Below are 26,323 nucleotides of genomic sequence, written 5' to 3'. Positions count from 1 at the left end.
TTAACTGACTACGCTATGTGAATATACTGGATACTGATAACATAAAAGTGGAATTGTGACTGACACCGAACTGGATGATATCTGCTTGAAATGTAGATCTCGGAGAGCCTTGATGTGTATGTAGATACACAGTTACGGCAAGACAGGCGGCGCAGTGGTCGTTTCTATCAGCGAACAACATCGCGTCTTAGTTCGAGGGCAGCGTTCGGATCACTGACGATATGAATACGTCGGTGAGCGGACTTTTTGGGACCTGAGTAATCATCCAGGGCGTCGTTGGGGATCGGTGTTCAACAAAGCCCGGCCAAAGAAGCGGGTAGAACAATTTAAACGTCTAGGTTACCATATGATACAAAGAGCGCATTACGACAAACGTTGCGAGTGTGGCTCGCCTTGCGTGAGGGGCACGACTGTGTGAGACGGCTTTAAAAATGCACTTTATGACCGTTTTCTTTTGAAGAAAGCCGGGTCATTCAAGCGCATCCTTTGTCGGTCCAGGAGGTATGGAAAGACGCTCAAACAATTCTAACTGGAGGACTTTACTACGGCTAGCCTCTGTGGAATCGTAGAATCGGCTACTTTTGTGCACTTATCACAGCAGCCAATTCCTGTCAGTTTGAGTGGATCGAGTCTATACGCTAGAGAACCGAACACCCGCTCCCAGTAGTATAAAAGGAACATCTGTTGCTGTTTTGAAAGAGCGTATATCAACCCGCGATCCTTGGTTCTTAAAGCAAGCCAATACATGATAGCGAACCCCAAGCCTGTTAGCAATGTGAATCTTCAAACTTATAATTCACTTACGCACGGCGTCTGTTAGTTTGAAGCGGCATAGATGCTATCGACCTATTTTGGGGTGCGCTGAGTACGGCAGATGTGGTTCCTTAATCAGACAGCCATGATAAAGCACTGTGCATCTGTCCCGTTTATTTGTAACTAATCTATGCTTGTGGCTTAATTAACGCAACAGTCTGCATTAAGTCTTCCTGATGGAGATCTTCAGGTGTGAGCCACAGCCGCAGGATCCTGCGGTTGATTTGCGGGTCGCATCTATAGTGCACGGAAACGGGAAATAACAACAACGAGATATTGTTGGAGCCCAGACAATATAGTCAGTCATCTATAAGGGCAATACATAAACTGTGTAGCTATTGGTGTTTGTGAAGCGTTGCTCACTTCCTCCATTTTCTTCTCGTGCATCGTCACACCTCCTTCACTGCAAGGTGTTCCTGCTGTATCGGTGTGTAATTTCAATAGGATTAATTTCCGAGACGTTGTGGAGCAATTCGTGACATTGCAGCAATGTAACGGGGTGGAGGTTAGACTAATATCTGCTATTAAAGATACCAGTATATTAAGGCTTATTAATTAATTAGTTCTCGGATGAATGGTGGTAATACGAGTGTTACGGAAAGGTTAGACGGTCAGTAAGCCCACTCTCAACAACGACACATTATACATCCAAGAGGGTAATAATCAGCCCTGCCAAAATCAGCCGAGACTTTAGCATTTCCAACCTGTCATCGGATCATCCAGACGTAAAAAGGCATAGGACGTCTGATGGTGTGCTCCGGACAAGGTGATATGGACATAGTGTGTATGTGTGCAAGCGACTGCGATGTATGGGGGGTTTGCCAACAACGTACGATTGTTTCTATTCCATCGAAAACTAATCTGTGTATCTGTCGCAATAAGCGACCCCATAGGACACAGCAGACAGCTGCAATATACAACTATGATTAAGCAACAAATACGGAGCGAGTGACCTGCCGCCTACAATAAAGCCAGGCCGGAACAATAGCTTCAGAAATAATATGATGGTCACTGACAATTTCCTACTTATCTATTATTACTTGTCATTGTAATGCCTTTGTCGAAGCGTCAAAATAGTCGTCATTTACCGCTGGGTCTCTCAATAAGTATTACAGGTACTGTTCACAAACGCATTATCTGTCATAAGGTTTTTTTGTTTTTTGTTTTTTTTTTTACTTATTACAATACGTCACTATGCAATAATTAGCATTTCCGTTTCGAGTTTTACATCCGGTATCGTAGTTGGTTTTCCATCAGGCGAATTGCTAGATTGCTCCCAGCCATCGCCCTACGAAGTCTGACAGTTGCTATCTCCATTATATAAACTTAATAAAACTATCATAAAACACATTCAAGAGGGGCATCATTTCTATGGCGAGTTAGCAGCCGCTTCAACCGAATCGAATGCTAATCTATACACTCACTGGCTGGCAGCATTTAGCTGGTGTGCGATTCCCACGCCCCTCGTCCTGCGATCTGTCAGTCTATGTTTACGGCAGGCAGATCCTGTTTTGTTACCGGCGTTTCAAGTTCCTCTGAGCTGACGGTCGCTTCGTCTCGCCTTTCAGCTCCCACTGAGTTTTGGGGCTACGTTGTGCGAAAGAAATTGCGATTAATGTAACTTGACAGTTAAACGATCTATGTTGTTCAGTAATTTAGCCGGGCAGCAAATGCGATGCGATCACCTCAAAAGGACGACTAGATCCACTATGCGGTTTTCTTTTTTTAATCACGTTTCATCCTGCATACGGTTACGGCACTTCTAGTGCCATGCGCACTTTCCGGGAGACTTATCTCGATGTTTGTGTTTATAGATAGCTGTGCATAAGCGTTTCTTTTTTTTTTTTCTAAAAAAAAACCATGTAGAACCTCGAACGGCGACTTACCAGATCATTTATTTCGTATTCAATTAATTAGAGCGACAACTCGAGAAACTTTGATGTCCGATCGTTCTGATCTACTTATTTATTTATATTGAGTTTCCTAATAATGATGTTAGGGAGCCTCTAGGCGGTAATAATAATGTACTTCTTTACTTGACTTACGTAAAAGCCGTATGTGATCAATGAACAGCTTTTAGAAGGGTCAGCGAGCAAGCACAGTCAGGTTTTACAAACCCTCCTTGACCAGTTTAGTCCCCAATGCACTTCTACATGAATATCCAGATATGCTGCTTAATACATTAATTACCCATTAACAGAAACCGGCATCATTAAATGATCATGACCAACCTTAAAGCAAAACGGTCTGCTCTGCCCTGACCCATCACACGCATACTTTATCTTAGAATGTAGAATCAATGAACGCTTTAGAGGAATCGTGTTGGGCAGCTAGCTGAGAGTGAAGTGTAGGTTTGTCAGGTGCGACCCAAAATGAATGTCACCCAGTAGGGCACGAAACAGCCACTAGACGCATCATTTACTGAAATTTGCTGAGTCACTGCGCGTTCCCTGCTCTCCTTCGTCTGACACAGCGTATCATGTCCTAAAGAAATCAATAATAAGGTTAGTTAAGTAAAAGAGAGCTTTTCGGTTTTTTTCGACGATTACATTTAGGCAAAAAGTTATCCAAGTTGCGTTTATGGGTGACACGATATCTTGGATGAGTGAGGTTGAAGTAAAGACGTAAGGGGCTTCCGACTGCGCTAAATAGATTCCCACTAAATTTAACTAAAACAACGTAAACGAGTAAAAAAAAGATGATTTTATTATGCTAATTTAGGTCCATATCATAAATCCCACTTAGGTACGGTACTCAGGTCTAATTTTGCTCTAAAAAAATCTGTATATACGCAATTAACCGTGTCCTAAGGAAATCACAACTGGGGTTAAGGCCAGGTGCATATATACATATATGCTTACTTTGATATAGTTTGCAAAATGCTCTGCTTTTCCTTAGTGAAATGACATACTAGATATAACCTATAAATTAGGAAAGGCACATCTTTAGATGTGGCCGACGGTTTTATCACGTGGTTAATGTATTTATGACAATTTGATATTTCAGCGCTACGCAAATCATTCTTCGAGTAACGAGCCTATTGCAGTAGTTATATAATAGGAAAGCCATTTGGAATAAGCCAAAACAACTAACTACAAGCTTCTTTTTCTTCCTTTATCATCAATATAATTGCACCTGTTTGGTGGGAAAATTCAGTCAATAAAACAAACACACAATTGAGATATTAGAGGACCGGTTGTTCGGGTCAAAAACCTGATTAACTTAAACAGGTATAGGTTTCGCATCGAAAGTGATATATGGCGATATTCACTGATGCTCGCTCTGTCAGGCAAAACAAATTTACTCTTTACTTTAACATACATATTTTACATGTATCCTTGCTACGTTGAACGGCAGATCCTCGGACCCGTTATTATTATATACATATGGAACATAATATACAGAACCAACCGATCTCAAGGGATATCCATGTATAAAATACCCAGATTTATATAAAATCTGCAGTCACCTGGAAGGACGATGGATTCGAATCGAAATTAGGCAGTGGACATTTTTGCCCTGTTTATCTTTGTTTAACTTCATGCGTTTCTTGCAACACTTATTATTGACTGCGACACTATACGCTAGGTATATGTATCGCTTATATGTGGTAATGATCGAACTATTTTATAGCCATATATCAGAGATTATATTGGATCGGTACCGAAGCCAGCGAAACATACGAGCTGTTCAATCCACCTTTTAGTTAAGTTTAATTTTTACTTGCTTAGAATTTCTATTGTTTTATTATTTAGATAGTTAGATTAACTAGATTTATTATTTATGATGCCATACGATTACGAGCGTAGCCAATTAATATTGGAGAAGCGTTTGCAGAAGCCCTCTTACATCAAACCCAGGTAAACGTGTTTCAGTAGACGTTCTTAGAAATAACAGAACTGACTGTAGCAGACCCATGGGTATGGAAACAACGCATAGAGACCATTTTTGAAATTGAGGAATCACTCCGTAAGGTGTCCTGTAAGGGAGCAATAGCCGATTCTATTCCAAAGTACCATTAGAAATTTGCCTGATGTAAATGTAAATGCACATGTTGCTTAACTGCGCACAGACTCACTGAAGACTGGCATGTGTCATGCCGCAGAGATGTGATTAACATCTTCAATAGAAAACAAGTCTGAAGAGTGGTCTTAGTTGCAGCTTCTGAGAAATTGGCGCCCGGAAGGATTTGGCGAGACTTCAAAAAAAAACTATTACTAAGATGAGAATGAGGCAACTTTATCATAGATGAAGTATGAAATATTGTGACCCAAGAGTGATTCAAGAGGAAAACGCCATTCATAATCGGAAGAGGCAAGGTTGAATATACATCGTAAATAATCTATCTTGTCCAATCAGTAAACATGTTGCCTGTAATTTATAAAATAGGAAAGTGTCCTAAAGCTTATCCTTCGATCAATTTTCCAGCATACTATATATTCGGTACTGTAAAAGGCAGGCTCAGTCTTTCAATCGTTTCCAGAAACAGAAGTTAGCAAGGTACAAACTGGCTTGATGACCATGCTTGGCTCACTGTCTAGTATTATAAAGTTCAAAATAAACAATAAACTAAATGAGCGAAATCCTAATCTCATCCACGTGCGACTGAAGAGAATCTATTTGGAGTGTAATTTTCCTGGACATACTAAACAGGGCAAGGTAATTTCTTCAATTTAATAGAAATAAAGAGTTAAGATGCATGAGCTTGTAATTGGAGTTTATGAACAGCCCAGCCTAGAAGCCTACTCCATGAAGGTAGATAAACAGTCCGCGTTAGTTGCTCTCACCTTGCCAAAATCCTATGCAAATGCCCATGGAGTGATGTTTCGAAAGAAAGGCCGAAATAGCATGTCAGAATGACTGTTTGTGGAGAAGGATGGCACGCTTGCACCCGCTGGCGCTAGCTTATTTCTAGATGTTTTTTGCTTCGAACAAAATTGTGTTCCTGATAACAATAGGCATCAGGTGTAGTGCCTTTACAGAGTGCTAGGTCTTCCCAGCTTGACTTACCTGTATCAGGCTAAGCTTTCTATCGAAAAAAAATTAGTGTCATTAAATTGAACGGGCCTGATAAGCTTGCAGCAGCGTGCTTCGCTAAGTTCGTACTGCAAGAACTATCTTCTTGTTTCAGTTAGTCGACTATCGTTGTAACAGTAGGGTTCTTAGGGTGTAGAACTGATGTGTAGCACAAACTACATTTCTTTATCCTATTTTGTGTCTATCACTTGGGTAAGTTACATTTCTATGTCTAGCTGTAAACAGATTTGTATGTAATACAAGAATCCAGATAAAAACAGAACTTTCGGTTAGATAGCTTCAATTGCTACATAACTTAAGTTGACACCTAGATTTCTAGCTTAGAACAAAGTAAGTATCGCAATGATAGTATTGTAATTTTGTAGAACGCGAATCTTCGTCAGCGTCCTCGCTTCAAAGTAAATATGAGTACCCTTCGTAAGCTTCGGGGTGACATACTCAGACAGGGGACTATTTTGAGTGTGCTGGATCGGCTTCAGTCTAAGTGCAGAATATCAGTAATCGTAGGATCTACTCGGATCTCCGAAAGTTTACCAAGTATAGTGACCTGCAATATAAGCGATGCAAAAGGAAGTTCGAAAACGTACTACATACGGCGATATAAAGTGTTTTAGTTTACTGATGTAGAAACGGACTGCAGCTACAGAGGAGACGGAGCTATTGGGCAGAACAGAATAACCCGATCCGCTTGGAGCGCGCCGCTCATAGCCACGCTTATATCCTCCATATATCGGAGGGCAAAACTATGACAACAACAAATGCGATTACCTTTTAATAATACTATATTTAAACAAAAAGCTAGCCTTTTTTCCAATGATTTCTGTTTATTGTTATTGATTTCTGTGGTGTTTCTTTGGTAGTAATTGGGAAATGTCTTTTATTGCACGAACCGTTGATGTAGTCCGCCATCGAAATTCGAGCTTCAGGTAAGATTCTGTCACTCCGGTGGGCACGATCACGCAAGCTTCGCACTATAAGGGCTTCTACACAAAATTCAAAAGCTAGATCATTACTAGACGAAAACTTGCGGAAGAACAGCAATAGTAAGAGCAAACGATAGACGTTTAAATATGTATAAAGGACGGTATGTATAAAGTGTGTCGAAGTAATTTCGTTGCTACATCACGCAATGGTTGAGATAAAGCGGTCAAAACCCCTTTCGTCTACAGCTGCAACTATGAGGAGTTGAAGTAAAGAATCTGAACTCTTCATATTGTTAGCAACTTCAATTAATAGAGTATTATTTATGTCAGAACTTACATCATCTCCTGCTGACGTAAACTATTTCGATCTTTGCTACAAAAGATTTTCTTTTTTCTCCAAATTCTACCACTTAGTCGCTAATTTTTTACCGTATCTAAAAGCTAAGCGTCCACTGCAATATTGTTTTTCATACGAGTATCACTCAAATTCGGATGAACTTGGAAACTATAGTTTTCAAGTTACGTAGTACACAACATCGCTTAAATTCACGAAAATCGCTGGAATACTTTTGGTGCTGTGAACGTGACACGCCCGCTTACTAAGGGTATCAGTTATTATAGTTCCCGCAAAAACTTTATGCCAAGTCTATAACTGTAACGCAACTGTTACGTTCCTTCGTCCACGGTAATTTCGTCAAAATAAGTTAACAAGATAAATTAATAAGTCGAAATAAATTAAAAAGAAGCTTCCGCGTAAATTCTCTATAATCTTGGTATAGGCACAGTCTGTCTACCTCATAATGGAGTTATCGTTTAATTTTTTGCCTATTTCTATCACTTCTATAATTTTTACACTTAGTGTTTTCAATATTATGCCTCTCAGGCCGATTAAGAATAGACCCGAATAGCTCAACCATCTAATATTTTTACATTTCCTCTAAATTATCGTGACCTAATACATTGAATTTCGTAGCCAATCGCCACCGGCCTGAATTGGTCATGGAACCCATAAGGATACACAGTATGTTTTCGAAAGGGCAAACTACAAATGTTATGTGTAACAAAATGGGAGTTACTTGGGTTGAAAAAGCTTCTCCACAAAAGAAAACTCCTAATTTTTTAATAGAAACCTTCGCCGGATCAATTTCAAGTTAATCTCCTGACAGCTAGAACGTTAGTCCCAAAAAAAAAATTATCATTAACGAGAATTTCGCCCTCGAACTAACTTAGTTTAAATATCCACGTGATTAAATATGTACATGAGGGGTGACTACCTCACGGCTCGGTGTCATGGTGCTGTACCATAGAAACTGGCTTGAGACGATCTGATTAATCTCAAGTCTGCAAAAATTAGGCAGCGCAGTTATCAAGCTTGTTCTGATGCCTTGTTTAACATAGGACTACCGCTATTTCTGTCCCAACTTAATTTTAGATGTACAGTGCTTCGCAGAAATTGGAGCTAGTTGCTGGAATAACAGTGTGAGTTTGCCCTTTGAAGGTCATGCTAGTCATAATTTGCATATCACCCTGTGTTTTTATCGTGTACCTGTGTTCTAGTTCTATGCTCCGGATTTCCTGTACTTTGCAATAGAATAAACCTCAAAACACTTACGCTTGAAGTCGGTATTGAGGAGTAGCTTGCTTAAACAGGGCGGCTTTCAATGTTCACAGACAGGATCGGAGAACACGTTGGAGAATTTCCTGATTTTTAGAGCATCCTTATTATGACAATAGCTTAAATAGAATAAACTGAACTGCTTGTTAAATACCCTGTTCCAATAGCCGTGTTGTAACTTAGTAAGCGTATTTTTTACCGCTATTCCCCTAGGTGGAAAAGGTTTCGACGTTAGCAGATGCAGAAAATAGCTTCCATTGAAGGCACAACATTGATTTCTCACTATAGTATTATCTATTTAATGTCCCAATGCGATCGATACTAGCATCACTAGCAAACATAGCAGGGAATACTTGTTTGCACAACGAAATAATCGTTTTTATTTTATCTAATCATTGATTTTCGACCTAACGACTGAAACACTACAACAAAATAGGCACGCCGACTTGCATTACAAGTTAATATTATCTTGCTATTTTCATGAAGTGCAATAACATAGCCCCTCATGACAGTACTGGTATGAAGGAATAACCTTGTCACGTCGATGCAACCTCACAATATAGCTGTATCTGTCTAAACTACCGCCGAGTCCTTCATTCGAAAATAAGAATACCAGAAGCGAATAGATCAAATTGAAGATGGCGTCAATCATTGAAATACTCAAATTGCTCGAGCAAGCGTCGGAATTGCCGTAGCCGATCTCTAAGACGTTATAGATATCCTCTGGTCTTTTACAATCCAAGTACAGGCCAAAGGGAACCGAGATGAAGGCGAGTGAAGGAGATTTCGCGTCACATACCTTTACCATGGCTTGAAGGATATTTCTTCGAAAGACAATCCCTTGACGTCCAACAGGGGAACGCCCTATGCGCTTTGGTAGCCTGGATGATAGCACTGGCGCTATCAGGACGCGATTTACTGTTGAATCTTGAAATCAAGGTATATAGTCACTTAGGCTAAATGACTGCGTACGAAATTCAATGTAACGGCGTCTACGATGTTTTGGCGCATTCAACTGTATATTATGTATAGATAACAGTGTCACGAAAAAGAGACAAACACACGACATAAAGGCGTATAGTGATCAAGTATACTAAAAAAAAAAATAAAGGATACGAACGCAACACGAAGCCTTTGAAGCTTGGTGTTACCCCGTCGGTAATGCATTATAAACTCCGATGGCTATTTCACCCAGTTCCGGAAGGTAATGCATTATTCGGTCCGTCCGTTGTCCGTTACGTGTCACGTAAACATAGGCAGGAATTGTTGTGATGAAAGAGGCACTCAACTAATACCTATACTGCTGTTATTACCCATACTGGTTAATTGACACGATTATGATTTTTTTTAATTATGTCTCGGACTTTTATGTACGCTTCTTCGAGTTGGGGGTCAAGGCGTCTTATTGAGCTATACCTTGCGTAGACTATGCCATAAAATATAAATACATACGTTGTAACCTTGATCCGAAATTCTGTTCATATTACATTTGCGGTACTATCGAATTTGTGTTCTACGTACGATAGGTATCCTATTTTATTATGTGGTTGTTGATCTATCAGTTCTTATGAATGTCGTAGGTACCTGGCCTGGCTGAGCTGTTTGTGTGAAAAGATCAGTGACTACCACCGGAAAAACACCACTACTTGGCGCTTTGTCCCTTAGGTCGTTTGTCGAGTTTTACGTCCTGTACTGTAGCTATTAAGCACTGGTTTAGAGTGCGAAATAGGTCTACGCCCGGGTTCGAACCCACACGACCGCATGTCCTGAAGCACAGTAGGCAAACACCTCACCACTGCGTTATCACAAGCACAGTTTTCCTCTATCTTTAGCATTACCAAATCGGATAGAAAGCTGCGATCTGTCTTTTATTAGATTCTCCGATAAGTATTCTTTCCCTAGTATGTACATATTGGTGCACGTTTTTGTAGCTGAGTCTTGTTCATTGTTTAAGGTATTGAGAATGCTAAAAGAATTAAGCATCTTCGTACTAAACACAAAACTGCATAACTTAATAAGTTAGGTTCGAATTGGCGTCAAAATGTTCGCTACGCATTTTCCAATAGCTTCGATGCCAAGTTATTATATTGTCCTAACCAACTTACTGGAATAATATGAGAGCATATCGTGTATATCAGAATGATAAACAAAGCCACGACGTTTAGCTGAGCTGAAAGATACAAAGGTCAATAATGATTCCGATTCATCATAGCGTTCTCGAAAAACGAAACGGAAATCTCAGAAATTGGTCCAGACGAACCGAAAATGCTCTGGTTAGTACAGTGATCTATAGCTGTTGAAACAGCATTACCCCAAACTTCAACGAACCTTTAATAGAATATAAAGGAAAAAAAAACTATAACGAACTTTTCCCATCAATTCTGCCTCAAAGTAAAACGTGTTATTGACTTGTTGGAAATGTGTTGACCGTTACAAGTTAACACAGGCAAAATTGTACATTTTAAAACAATAGAAATAAACTAAAGCTACGATTGGTGACCTTCTGAGAGTTGTTTTGGTAGCGCCATAACGCCATCATTATGGTCTCTGGGCAAAAAACGATAGAAAGTATTACATCCCTCTATTGAAATTGATATCATTAACAGAATCCTTCTGAGACCGGAACAGACGATAACCTGATCGCGCATGAATTAAAGTTTTCCATGTTGACTGTTTATGTTGGTAGCTAAGCGTATATGGTGTAGCATTGTCGTAGTAGTTCTTCTGCTTACTAGTTTCGTAAATATCTTCATTTTCCGAATCAGTTGTTGTGCGAGGCGACAACAACTCAGAACGCCCAGTTTTTTTCGAGCCCTGCCAAACATATAGCATCACCTTTTTTTGGGCGTCAGTCGGGGCTGCGTCATATATCGTGAAGTTATCCATCTTCAATCGTTTTGATCTTATCGTCTTCGCTTCAGCAATATCAACCGCTTCAGAAATAGCCTGATGTCCTTGCGCTTCTACAAAGTTTGGTGTATAAAAATACGATCGAGCGAATTCTTTTATGTTACTTCATATGATGCCCAAATATCGAGCTTCTTTTATAGCCAGCTTTCTTCAAAGCGTTTGGTGGTAGATATTCAGTCTTTTGGCAATGCCATAGTTACTCACGTGTCGATCAATTACTGAATTTTTCGTTAGTTTATCTATTCCTTTTCCATGATTGGTTGATTATTACGAGAGGTATCCTTCACGTCGAAATCTCCTTGATAAAGCACTTTCATCAGAGTACACATTATGGTAGACCTGGACAGTACCTGTGCCCTTATCGTAACTGAATTATCACAGAAGTCTCATGACTCGCACTAAAGCCCTTCCCTTCAAGCTATGCACCTGTATGTAACGGTTAACATTATCGGCTGACAGTTAGTAGATATGTAGTTATTTCAACATAATATCTCTGTACTGATAGTAAAGTTTAACGAAGCTTAAGTTACGCAAAAGTTGACATTAACTGATGATCACGCCACTTAGCTGAATCAATTACTTCCCACCTGTAAGCATCCTACAAAGTACGATTAACATAGTAAAAATGATAATTTATAATATATCCTACCGTAGATACCAGAATTTGAGAGCCGCTAGCGTTCTGTTATTGATTCTGGGAACTGAAAGTTTCGCACTGGCATACAAGATATACATTATTCTGAATATGACATATATTATATCTACGATGCTGTTGGGGGTTGCCCAGACTTTCCACGTAATCGGGAGGCATAGTGGAGGGTTTTTGCACCACAAGAGAGCTTTGCAGCAATGACCACCAATGCCCTGTAATCGTATAAGAACACTCTGATTTTGGAAGTATGATGAGCTAGCAGGACAAATTTTAGCGACCGACGGTGTCAACATCCTGCCTCAACACAAACTTTCGTTCATGAACTCGTGATATTCATTTAAGCGAACTTGTATAATGAGTTTCGAAGCAATAAAATCACCTACTGCCTAAAATTGTAGTGTATTTTAAGCTGTTCTTTATTTTCGGCCAGTTGACTGCTATATTTGCTTGAAGATTGGTGAGAACAGCATGTCCATCTGGTTCGATCAAACACGCAGATTTATGGTAGGAACTTAACGATACAAAGTTACCTTTTTTTTTTTTTTTGTTTTTTGAGGTTAAGGGCAAATGCATTATGCAGACCGGACATCATTGTCTGTGCTTTGTCCAGTACTGCGGGACTCTCATCCACTAAACCCCGGACCCCTTTATCAGCTTGGGCCATCGTTCGGGATATGTTTGATATTACTTCGAAAGATACAAGGTTACCTAGTAAAGAAGCCCGCTTCCTGTGTAATTACTTGTAAATAAACCCGGAAATTTTGGACTGGAATGAGACATGGACTCAGAAGCATCCATCAGTTAAGATTGGTCGTGAAATGAAAGTTATTACCGAGAAAACTGCAATTAATAACATATGTTCGACAACTTCACATCAAACTTAACGGGAAAAGGCGTCCCTAGTTATAGCTTACACATGTCAGTACTGAAGAATATGATCTAGGTCTCTGTGGACAGATGCCCATGTCAGATCTGTCGTTTCTAGGTGTTAAAAGGCCCGATCGGTGGCAGCCAAAATTTTTTACGTCGAGTTGCTCAGGTACGCTACAAATAAAGAAACTGAATGGATAGAATGATGCGAAGGACAATCAACTAGCCATTAAAAAAGACCCGGAAGTTCTGGTATTCCTTTAAAGATGCGTGGGTGTGGTCGGTGCACCATAACTTATAAGGTAAACAAAATATTGACTCATTATGGTTGCGTGCGTATGCACAGTGGGTGCTCGATCAAACAAAGTTACTAAATAGCATCGTCTTTCAAAGCTAATTTCTTAACACTACAGGGAGATATTTTCAAATGGTTTTTGGCCTATGGCTGCGGCATTATTCTGCTTTACGGAACCTTATATGTCGATAACGGTATCGAGATTTTCAAACTACAGGCAGCCGACGTCGAAAAACTGATATATTGTATTTCAGCGATTGCAGGTGTAGTAGCTTATTTTAATCGGGTTTCTGCGAGTCCAGCGTTCGCAGTGCGTGCTGATATCTCGCACTATATACAGCTAGCACGTTCTATACCCATCAAGACTGTTGTCGGCGTTGAAGGGCAAAGTGGTGTATATATAGTGCTTGCGTGTTCTTTGCTGATTTTTTACGTCCCTATACGTAAAGTGTCGAAAGGGGGTACTAAATAGATATCGCTAAAGAGAAGGGAACACTCATTAGTAAATTGCTTCATTGAGATAAATGTACACAGAGCACAGCCCCTGAGATGTTTCAGATTTAGCAGCCTGCAATCGCTAACATTGCTAGGAAACTGAGGGCAAACCTCCCGCTGGTGTCGCGTAAAATCAGTAACAAAAATAAAAAAAGGTCAATTATGAAGCGGGACGACCGTGTGATGATTATTTACGAATTACAAGAAACGAAAACATGTTCGTTTCGTATAACGTCTTCAGAAACAAATGAAAAGACCATGCACTCGTTCTTGACGCTTCGTCGGCGACTCAGAGGCTGGATTCAAGCACGGTAAACTTGCCAACAAACCTCCCTTGATTGCGCGAATGAAACGAGCCTGTCTTCAATCAACCAAGTCAAAAATTCGACCGTTAACAACTGGGCAAGTCTGAATGAATCTCATTTTTAATTTCTCAGAAAAACTTCCCCCATGCCTTTAGATGTGTGGGTAAACGATTTCCCGAAAAGTACGTCATGCCGAAGATAAAGCATCTATCAAAGGTTATGATATGGTCTATAATTTCTACTAGAGGCACTGTGATGATACATCTCCAACAAGGAATATTTGAGAAATGCTGAGTTGATTGAACAGTGACTACGTTTTCACGCGCAATGTAGCATCTTGTCGCAGGGCTCATGATCTTTTCAGGCTACTTGTTGGCTCTATAGGCTATAGGCTGACGTTCAGGTGCTGCCTTAGCCCGCTAATTTAGCAGATCTCAATCGCATAGAAAACGTCTCAAAAAATCGTAACATCACAAGTTTGGCACGACAGGAAATTGCAGACGATCTTGGTTTCCACGAAAAAAATTAATGTCTATGGGATCAGGATCGACTCATAGCTTAGACTACACCATAAGCACAGCCCAAAGAATGGCGGTTGTTTTGCTGCAAAAAAACAGCGCGATAAGATACTGATACTCGCAACAGTATCCCATCGTTTACCAAAATTTTGAAAATGTTTGCCGATTTCTCTATTGACATATTGTAATGTACAATAATACCGATTTCGTTAGAAACCATTTGACCGTATCTCACTTCAGTGCCGCAATCGGCCTCGAAAACTAAAGCTATTTGATTGGGTTGATAAATCTATTCGACTGAAGACCAACTGTGTATCGTAAAACCCAATTATCATTTAATTATTAACCCACTACTGCTAGCGACGACCAAAGTAACAAAACAAGCATACGATATCTGGTATTTCATAGTCACCATGACAAATATCTAGAAGTAGTACCGCCGTACTCCTTTAGCAGAAGGCGATAACCTCTTGTTACAGATCAACTAATACATCATCAATTATTACTAATTATTCAGAAAGTTGCTCAGCTTCTTGAGGTTCAAAAAGTGATGCGTAAGTTGCGCATAAGTATTCCCTGAGCAGCGGAAACACATTACATAGGTCTAAGTTAAAGTGAAGCCCCCAAGTTAGACTAAACATTTCTAAAAGGGCAGTTCATGGAAGTTGTAAGCTATCTTATTTATAGCTTAATGCCAAAATGGCAAGTTACTTTAGCTGTTCGCCATCAAACCAGTAAATGCTATCAGACACATATATTTATATATATATATATATATATGAGTGTATATCACTTTTAATATATTGTCATGGAAAGTTAGGCCATATGGCATACCAGCATAACACGTTACTTTTAGATTTTTATTACTGTAAACAGAAATGTTACAAAATTGACGCATCGGAGAGTTGTTGTTTACCGTTAGTACGTAACGGTGCCTGATTAGCTGAAAGTTCTTGGCACAGACTTCGTGATAATGTTCAGTTACAAGCGAAGGGCAACGCAGAAGTGTATTATCTTCTTTTCGTTTAAAAAGAGCTTGGACTAGTCATAAGAACATAAAAGCCCATGTCGCTGACCTATTTGCCTGTTGACATGTTTTCTAACCTGGTGGCCATTCAAAACATTCGTCGTACCCTATTGACGACGTGGAATGAGTGAAGGCTTCGCTAAAGACGAGTGTCCATAAGTATTAGAGAAAAATAAGGCCTTAAACAAGCTTGAAGACCTTAAGTCAGACTTTGTAACTATGTGCCAAGAGATTCGAATCCCTGTTTGTTGGATATTCGCACGTACATTTACATTGCCATCATGTTTTCTTTTTGAGACGTCCGAATTTCTCTTGTTTGCCGATTAACCAGCGGTGGTGGAAGGACCACCAGACGCTGCTGGATTGGATCCCAAAGACGGTTAGCTCGCTCAAGCCTAACTCGTTTTTGTGATGCTATTTTCTTGGGGAGCGAAATTTCAAAACTCTGCCACGTGTTTATTTCAAGCAGCCTCTTTACACATAAGAGACACGTTTAGGACACAGGTTAGTAATTCCAAGCCCATTAGTAATACCAAAAATACGAGTATTTACATGAGTGCAAATACAAAATTAATATGAAGGATAAGCATTTCCTACAGTGGTTAGTTTTCATCTTATGGGTTGTAAAAATGCAAATGTAAGATGGTGTATACATAGACAATGAATCTTTGTTAGCAGTAAAACGAAGCGTCATGATACATGTACTAGCTATCAAACTGGGGCCAGCAATGTCGGCGCGGATGTCCATCCGCAAAGCTAGCCCTGCTGTCGCTGAAAAAACTGCTTTTGTAGCATCCTTTCGGCCAATGATTAGCGCATACGTATAAGGTTACGTACACTTCATGTATATTTTCTCGATAGATACTGGCTTTCCTATAAGAACTCGTGTATTTCGTGTGCCGGGGACCGTCCTCATTGACCTAGTTAGATTGGCTCCATGTGAAAGTATCTGTAATAGATGCCTAAAACGCCCCGTAACTAATCAGAGTACTATAGACGCCAGGCTCGAGAGTGGACCTGACTCGTCATGCAGTACAAATTAGCTAGATACAGCCCGTCCTGTGCCTGCAACTATAAATACGCTTAACTAATAAAAGTGCTCTCAACAACATATCAGTAAGTTACAATGACTTGTCAAAAAATCTGCCTCCAATATAACATTAAAAATAACCTGTTATGCAATACTAAATATAAGCTGTGTGGATGAAGAAAGTTCTCCAAGCAAAAAATGTATGTGGGTATCGTCCAAAAAAAATCTATATTTAGTATTTTAAAAACCTAATTTATAACGTTTTAGACTGAAGTCGGAAGCCTTCTTTAGGGCTGCTGTCTGTGCCGTCTTAGCAATAGGCGACTAATTAACTTTTAAGTTGAGTATTGATTGCTACTATTTTCTTTTTTCACAATCTGAGCCTGGATTGGAACCGACTAACCGATCTATAGCCGGAGGTAGTCGCCAATACGACAATCGTCTGGGCCTGAGCTGGGGTGCGCATGCGCTAAGCAAAAGATCTTGAAACTTTCAAACTATGAGACGTAGCTGCTGGGACCAAATAACTTGTAACATCACTGTTTAATTTTTCGCTCGACCGTGATCACGCTGTTAACGCCAACTCATGCGCCCTCGTCGAAGCTCGTCTCGTATGCTAGAAACCGGACAGCTTTTCGTCGTCAGTATAAAGGCCTACAAGTTCACCCATAGTAACGTTTTCATGGGATAACCTACATAGATATTCTCTGAAACGAGCTTGTGTGGTCAGGATAAAATTTATCTGGTCGTGACAAACCAATTGATCTATCGACACTGCAAAACTTTTTCTAAATTTAGTTGGCCGTGCCGGTATCGAACCGTTGCATATACATAGTCGTCGAATAGAGTGATGACGTCCTAGGACCGCTCGAGATAGGTCGCTGATTTTTGCCACGCAAACGTTGAACAGTGTTGTAAAAATGACTCTCCTGCTGTCTGTTCGACCCCTATTTATAAGTAGACTCCTTATGAAGCGTAACGATTGAAAAATCGTCTCATATGCATCGTGTACCGTCTGATAATGATAAATTGAAAGAGTTCAGGAGATCACGGTTACTGGCGTAAAACTCTAGCTGTCAAATGTAATCATTTTGTATTATATATGTTAATTTTTTTTAGCTGTTGATTTCGTTGGTTTGTTAGTAGAGCATTATAGTTGTTAAGTTCCGTTCTTTGATTTTTGACTGTGACCTGCTAGCTGTAATTGGTTTCGCGGCACGACAGAGTATATGCGTACAGATTAAATCTCTGACCATGAAAAATTTACCCTGCACTAACCCTCAAACAAATCCTAACATCAAGGGTTCATCTAGCGATATATAGATCTAATATTATCTATTCTGCAGTTCAGATTTTTCCTGTACACTGTTGTTTGGGCCGACCGCAGTACCGCTATTGCTACTGGCTAGAGCAGGCTAAAGCTCTGAGCATTATAAATGAGTATTGTCGCTTTTTGCTGGTGTTTGACGTTTGCCCTCAGCTAGCTAGCTAGCTAGTGACCTAATGGACGATGTGAGCTTGAGAAGACTTTTTCGGAAGACTTTTCCGAAGCTTTTCGCATGTGCTACAAGTGTCATTTCTGGCGGCCATAATTATCCCGTATACAGCTATCATTGATCGTGATTACAGCCTCAACTTAACAGTTAAATCATTCACTGGTAATTTTTGAAATTATTTCGTTTTTTTTATATATTTTGTATTATATAATTTTTAATGGTCATCGTGCATTGAGCTGTACTGAGATGCATAAACTCGCCGAAATGTTGCTTAAATAAACGGCATAAAAAAATTAGCAAAATTAAATTTTTGGCAAGTCAAAACGTTCTAACAGTTCAATATATATAGCTGAAGGCATAACAGGGCGCAAAAAACCTCAAAAAGACCAACCGTTATGATTTGTTACTATTAGTAGTATTAAAACCCTATTAGTAGTTGATATTGTCAAATACTGTATTATCAAAATGGCCGTTAACTTACGTATGAAAGATGCAGGTGTACCAAAGTTGACTTTTCAAGCTTTTTGGGTGAATCTTATGAAGCCCTTCGAATTTAAATCCTATTAAGTAGTCTTCAATCCGCCCTTAGAAAATCTTCCTCGATTTTTTAGAAGTCGCATGAAAAATGCTCGAACAAGAAACTAAATTTTCAGTCTTTACTGATATTTTACCACGCGCAAATAGATTGGGTATTAGCTGATCTTTGTTTTAATTCTGAAAATGATGCACTATTATTTGTCACGACTGCTATAGAAAAAATTGGCCTTTTTGTAGCAGTAGTAGCGGATGTACGCATGCCCGTTAAAGCAAGCGGCCCGACAAACAGTCCCAATTCAAGTGCCCTACCTTGAATATACATAGCTAGATGTATCTTGTTTGGGTAAATTCGTATATATTTCCTGAAGTGACCCAGGTAGTTGTGGTGAATCGCTTTGATACAATTATTAGGTCTGTTTCAAAAAAGACGGAATAATTGGTAGGAAACAGTAGAAAAGGCGAACGAGAGCCAAAAGAAGAGATGACGCGGATGAAGGCAAGTCTCCCTTTGCTGTTTCGAGCCGGCTGCGCTTCATCTTACTGCCGGCGTCGTTGTCAGTGGTATTGTCTTTCTTGCATGGTAACTGTCCCGTTTAGTGCTTCAGTCTTTCGTTAATGGTCAGGTTTTTTGCCTCCTACCTAGGCATCCTGGCCTACTCTGCCGTCTGGTGGCTTGTTCTCTTTACTCCTCGACCACCCTTCGAGATCCAGGTCAGGCGCGGCCATTTGCCTGCCAGCGCTCTATTTGTTGTTGTGTTATCTTGTTTTCAGTCGCCCCACTCAGTTCGGTCATTCATTTGGGGTAGAGGGCTGATCGTCTCTTAGTCTAGTTAGCCTCAACAGGCTCGTACAGCAGTTCAGCCAGATCGAGGACGTGTAAGACTTCACGTGTTATTGATAACTAAGCCAAGGGAACGTACTCCTCTTCCCGCATCCATTGAAGTCTCCAGGCGCTCACTGAAGCTCCACAGCTAATGCCGCTGCAGCGTCCTCATCGATTACTTAGCCGTTTCATTCAATCACCTGCATCGTCCTGTACGAATTGTTTTACGATTTCTAACATAGGACTAAGCTTGCACAAGATAAAGCTGTCGCTTTATTTTAGGTAAGCTTTGTATTGCTACTACTGCGAGGATACTTTTGGATGAAATTATTCGTCTTTGTTCATTTTTTTGTTTATATGTAACTACAAGAAAACGTTGATTTAGTTCGATCACATCGGCAGCCCTTCTTACTATTTCTTCATTATTACGAGAATTTTCGCTGACCATTATTTTTCCCAATAGAACAGTCCTCGTGATGGAATGAAACCCCTGTGTGGAAATGTTATCTGCGAAAAAGGACAACACGAATAATAATGTCCTCTACATCCTTGGAAAACTGGGTTGATGAGCGGGCACCAGGGTCCTGGCAACGTATACGACGATCTCGGAACGCCTATCCAATGCTGCATGCTAACGCATTTCTCGGATGTTGCCAGGCTACTATCCTGGCGGCCAATGTGGACCAGGAATATAGACTAGGACAAGACGATAACAGTAACTCAGGCAGGGGCTCTGAAACGAACAGCCAACATCTTTACCAGAACCATCGGAAGTTTTTGAACTTTTGTCAACTTCCAACCGCTTTTCGTTGCTCGCTATTATCGAGTTCTTAACAGCTACGAAGCCGCCAACAAGCTGATCCTGCCATGTTCATTCGGCTAGAACAGTGCAGCCTGTGACTGCATTAGGGGACGTTAATAGGGGCCACGGTTGCAACTGCGGCGGTCTTCGGCCGGCAGGGCCGGATAATACGGCAGAGCTCTGCTTTCCCACAAGCGTTTCCCGCGCAGGGGGCGCTATGGTCGTTCCTCTCCTGCGGTCCTTTCTCAATTTTATCTAGCCTTGCTGCCGACTGTCCCGCGTTTTCATCCCGTTCGGATGGCGTCGAGAGTGTATATCGAATCACTCATATATAGCCGACAGTAGTACACCTTTCGTAGCTAATCAATCGTTGCAACTTACCGCTATTAAGCATCATTTCTGAAATCCAACCTGTGAAACGAAACGGTCGCACGAAAAGGCCCTTAACTTTTAACAGCGGCAGCTGTAATAAAGTGTGTTAGTCGGTTCGCTCCAAAGCGGCCGCATGCATAAGTGAAAACACACAGGTTTAAGTCAGAACTTGGTGACAAGAGAAAATAGCGCCTGTGATAGTGATCAATAGAAATAATTGAAAAAAAAAAACGGCAAGTGGTACTGCCACGAGTAACGACGTGGATATAAAATAAAAAAAAAAAACAGTTGGAAAAAGAAGAGCAAACAAAAGACTGGAAAGGTCGTGTGGTATCAACGTTAACGATACGCGGAGAAAGAACATTGTGAGTGAATTTGTCTTGTTATAATGTAGATCGAGTCTTTCGACACTGTACAAGATTAACACAGTGATCGACCCTGGCAATGACTATGATGCTAATTCCGTTCACATTTGAACGATTGAATGTGACTAACCACGGATAATATGCCTCCCTGTGTCCATCGGATTGCATGCATAGTTGCTCGCAACCGAAACAGGCCCAACAAGCCTGGCGTTCTGCCCTGCACGAACATCTGCATGAATACTTAAGGCACATGAGTGATTTGTCTCAAGCTATTATAGCCAGCCACCTGTGGAATGGAACGTGTACTTCGTTCGTGTCTGCCTTTGAATTGTCTCGTACGAAGCCTCCTTGTATCTGAACCCCACCACAGTGATGCTTGTCATATTTACGATAAGAGATGAAATTACTCATCGGCCACATTCAGCCTTCACAAACATCCTCAGCAACTTCAACTAACTTGTTTCCAACTAACATTGGCCTGTACGTCTCCTGTTGCTGCAAACCTAAAGGTCCTTTGTGCCATACTTCCAATATGGAAAGGGTTTGTTTGACTTCGCACAGCAACAGCATCTGTCATGTGTTTTTCAAAATTTGGCATTAAAAATCGCCTATACCTAACACATGTTGGGTGGACAGACATGATCGAAGTGTTCAAATTAATGTATCTGATACCAAACTTCTGCCATGGCTAATTAAGATACGTGTTTATGTGATTCCACGGTCGCTTCTCACAGCTTTTTTCCGGTAGAGTACGTAGTATAACATGTTTTATTGGGACTAATCCTAGCTTCTGTGGGCTTGATCCTAGCTATTTTTGTTTGCAATAAATTAATAGAAATATCAATGATAAAATAAATATAGGCGTATATATACGAAAAATCGAAAGGCTTAAATGAAAGTTTTACATTATTCTAAATTGAAGCCGCTCTGGCAGAACTAGCTTAGTCGGGCGATGAAAAACGGTGGTTGTCGAAGAAGGTATCTTAGTTCCAAATAAACATGTTCGAGTCTTAGCTTTAATGGCCTAAACCCCTTCATGGAACTGTTACGCTTGGCCTATTATTTGACCTACGCCTTACTGCCGTCCTCTTACCGCTTTCAGCCTTCAAGTCTAGAATAGCTTGCCCAGTTCGTTACTGGATTGTCGTCCACATTGAAATCCATGCGGATTCGTCGAACCCCCTTCATCTAGGCGAATACGATGTATCGGTCGACTCATAAGTGAAACCTGTAATCACACACTGTGGGTGCGAGACTAGCTAAAAATAGTCCGCTGGACCGGTTTTCGACAAACTAGCGGCAGATTAAACAAGTTGGCGGACAACGAGACTTCACCTTTACGCGATTGGCCAGTCGGTTCAACTGGTTGTAATATAGCATGGATATTTTCTCATCTAGTGCAAGATGTGCTGGAGGGGTTTAGATACCAAGGACCATTCACAGACCAGCTTACTGGCCAGAATTTGGGGTCTGGAGGATTAGAACTTCGGCTTATTGCCGCTGATTTTTTCCTCCCAATAATTAGGAAAACGCTCGCTGAAACTTGAGCAAGAACTAGCCAGCTAAGGGGGAACATATTCATAGTTCTGCCATCTAGGCGTTTTTAAGCAAGCAAGCAGGAACTCGGGTAGACAGATAACCCTTGAAGGTTACATCCAACGACAAGATGGGGTGCGCAAGTGTGATAACACTGTATTTGATCTGCTTTTAGCCTACCTCACTGGTAACAAACACGGCTGGGAAGTGTATTGAACTCAAAGCACAAATAAATACACATTATAGAATTAGCATTTTCGTACTACAGATGTAGGGATCTTGTAGCTTTGCATAATGTGGGCACGTACTAATAATGAACATTTTAACGCGTGTTTTTCCTTATTGTAGTTGTGCAAGAGAATAACAATAATCCACCTTTTATAGAACATACCCAACACGTTATTATATATATTATATAGGGCCACCAATGATCATTTATTTGTATGGCCTCTAAGTTGTAATAATAATAGGCTTAAAAAGTTCAGATAGATTAAAAGTTTGCGGCACAGTAGCTTGGCCTGCAACAGCACCTCAAGTGCCAGGTTTGCGAGCGAAGGCATCAAAGGGCAGCAGCTTGAATGGTTTTTGCGCCGTTCCACTTGTTTCTATTACGAATACGCCCGTTGTTAGGCGCCCATCCGTATATGATTTGGAGAGGAAGCTGTGGATCGTGAAACAAGTGGCTACGTGACGGTTTGTTCAGTACGATTTTTTTCCAGCCACTGCCTCCCACCACGCCCACGTTGGAAAATTCACGGTCTATTCCAGCGAACTTCTACCTACTAAGACATCTGCAGAAGCCTTGGTTGCCAGAAGTCCAAAGCGGTCTCAGATTCCCAATGAACAGCGGGGTGTGGGCAAAAAGTGAACTAGTCGGTTTCTTGCTCTACGGTCAGAGCCTAGAAAACGCTTCAAGAAAAAGGCTTTCACTGGGTTGAATAGATCGCGATTTACTACTGTATGGTTCTTTCAAGTGGTATTTACTTCGTAAACCACTACCGGTGCCGCTTTCAGGTCAAATGGGCGGAACGCTGAGGAAATGATGCCAGAAACACGACTTGAGGACTTGATCGCATAGAATGCGATTAACGCTTGTCTGCATCTTTGTGACATGCAAGGTGAAGCTGTAACCGTTAAAGAAGATGAGCAGTCTGAGATACGAGCATTTGTTAATCTATCACAGAGAAGCCCTAGCGAGAGACAATATCGCCAGGCATGATTTTGCTTCCTTTCTTAAATTTTAGGGTCTCAGATTTATTTAAGTGGACCATCTATCTTAGTTCCGTTAATGCTATGTTAAGCCTAGTCAGAGCCTGCTGCATTTGGACAACTTCGACTAGGTTCCGTTGGCCCCCTGTTTCCTTAGGAAAACCTCTAAGTAAAACTGAGAACGGAAGGGGCTCAGATTACCACCTGGAGCTACATTAACCGTTTGGGAGAAGGGGGAAGCTCCACCACTTTGTCATCGATGCTTATTTATTTTTGTTTAAATTTGTATCTACTTTAGGATCTCAGTCAACAGAACGAATATATCACAGGATATGCTTACGCACACCCAAATACGCTGAACCATACCTCAAAGTGTGGAGCCGAATACGGCCTCAGAATCAACAAATGCCCCGCATTGGCATTCGCTAAATTGTTGAGTGCTTTTTTATTGTCAGTCATCAGCATACTGTATTCTGTTTCTGCTGAGCACTTCCCAAGACCCACGTTATTCCTTCGGTATAGCTTACACGCTCTAAGGCGGACAGACTGAGGAACAACTTATAGCATATATTCGTAGTGGTTCTGTGCCATAAGGTTGGCAGAGTAAGCTTACTTTTATCTTCGCGCTTTTCGCCAGGGTGGAGGAACGTAAACACTCATTAAATAATGCAGTTCAGCAGGGGTCCAGAGCGATGGGGCTCTTGAGATGTTTATTGTAAACTCCGTCCAAGCTGCTGGTTTGTTCTGCAGGTCTGCAGGACCTCTAGCACGATGAAAGTGGTGAACTTGTGATTGAACAAGCTGCGCTCTGTCGTGAATTCCTCATCGACAAATACTAGGAACAATGGCACCGGATGAGATATTGCATCATTCGTCGGGAACATACTTGCGAATTAATCACCGCAGCTTATTAAATATAGGATTGACATGTTAACTATCTGTATTGCTTCTGTTCTACCTCTACTGTTTGCCAACTCTTCAACATTTCCAGGTATTCCCTCCGTTATAGGGCGCTTACTAATCGGCGAATCGTCTATACGACGCTGGATGCCATGAGTAGATTCCTGGACGCGGCCCGATGCCGCTGCTGCTGACGGGTACCATCAAATCTGACCTTGCTCGCTTCGGTTTCGATGGTTAATTGTGTTGCTGGAGATCATGTTTGGGTATTGCTCGAGTTGTCGTTGGTTTCGATTTGCTGTTTTTCCTCTGCATCTTATTCTATTGACCTTTGTGGTATTCACGTCTAAAGAAAAGATTCGATCTTCCTTGCGGTGGTGAAAATTACTTTTCTGGCTATCTCGCATAGGTCGCTGTATCGGTCGCTTTTGACAACCGGGCGTTGAGTGATGATATAACGCGACGTTCCCTTGGGCCGTGGTTCTCGCGAGAATATCGTTCGCCACTTTACAGTCCTGATTGAATAGAACAACGGGTAATCTGTGTACCTCGTACCATGTCCTAGTGTCTTCGCGAGGCTCTCTACTGTCGAGATGTGTTTTGTCAAGTTCTACTCATTCATAGCGTACTGTCTCCACGAATATTGGTATCGAGCCGGTTACGATATTCACGTATCTGTCAGCGTCACTCATCACATGCACAGTACTCATTTTTCGGGCAACACGGATAGTCACTGGTGCCTCTTTGGATAGATGCTGTCACCCAGTCGCCGCGCCGGTGAGCTTAATTATGCTGTCGCCAATAGAAAGTACCTTTTCTTTTCCCGTAAGCGAGAAACATATACGTTGGGCGGATATTCGGAAGATTCGATAAATTGCCCCGTGTTAAAGCCGGTTGCATCTGTTTCTTCTTAGACCGGTCACTTCCTTTTTCAAAACTATCATACAGTGCAATGTGAACTATGAACAATTGAGTAATTTCGACTTGAATACGAATATATGGGTTTTGCTGATCGATCTACGATGGAATACGGCAGTTCTATCTGGTGGATGGTTTCATCAACTTAATCATCAGTTCTACGCTCTATTACATTTCGAACGGCACGCGAATAGGCCGCCCTGAGAACCGATATCCCGTACAGGCACCTGTATTGGCCAAACAAGATTCGTTCGCGCGATGCATATTCATATGAGAAATAGCTACTTGCGGCCAGTGCCTAGTATTGAAAGAACTTCATCTTCAGTGTTTGTTCGCACATACTGGAAGGCAGCTTACTCACCTGCTTCCAATCAACAGAATACCCCGGGGTAAACCAAGAGGCTTGTATGCAAGTTTCGAGCGATTACATAGTAGAACCCGAGGGTGGCTATTCACGCGTTTGCAGGGGTAAAATACGAGTGGGCCCTACTTGTGATTATGTATTGTATACGTTATGGCCAGTCATACAGTCTATCGAACATGGGCTAAAACTCATCAGTACCAGTATTCTTAGCGAAGGTTCATAGCTTATGTGTAGATCAAGGTGTTGGTCGCTTGCGCTGTACCCATAAGAATGGTTTTATCGAATCGGAAGGGTGGATTGCTTTCGTTCGTGCTGATATATAAAGATACCGCTCCCTAACCGGTTGGCCAAAAAGAAGTCGCATTCCCTTCGCGGCCTGCTTTCAACTTATACTGGAAACTCGCAAACACAAATACGATATTTGAGTTATTTATTGAAACGCTAAGGTCAGTTACTAACTAATTAAGTGGTCGATATAGGCTTATTAAATGTCTATGTTTGCCTGCTATCA

At 41.0% G+C, this 26,323-nt stretch overlaps 1 protein-coding gene across 2 annotated transcripts in view; it reads left to right on the top strand.

Moving 5' to 3' along the window:
• Nucleotides 1-20,434: 20,434 nt before the first annotated feature.
• LOC111266518 (guanine nucleotide-binding protein G(I)/G(S)/G(O) subunit gamma-12-like) overlaps nucleotides 20,435-26,323 on the top strand; it is an 89,654-nt gene continuing 83,765 nt past the window's right edge. For both annotated transcript variants that reach the window (XM_086970937.1, XM_086970936.1), the window contains exon 1: nucleotides 20,435-20,885. The gene's annotated coding sequence lies outside the window, so the exon portion shown is untranslated. The remainder of the gene's footprint in view (nucleotides 20,886-26,323) is intronic.

The sequence above is a fragment of the Varroa jacobsoni genome, unplaced genomic scaffold (assembly GCF_002532875.2).
Source record: "Varroa jacobsoni isolate VJ856 unplaced genomic scaffold, vjacob_1.0 scaffold_1093, whole genome shotgun sequence".
Classification (NCBI taxonomy): Eukaryota; Metazoa; Arthropoda; class Arachnida; order Mesostigmata; family Varroidae; genus Varroa; species Varroa jacobsoni.
The sequence above is the reverse complement of the archived record's forward strand: the minus strand, read 5'-3'. Positions and strand labels throughout refer to the sequence as shown.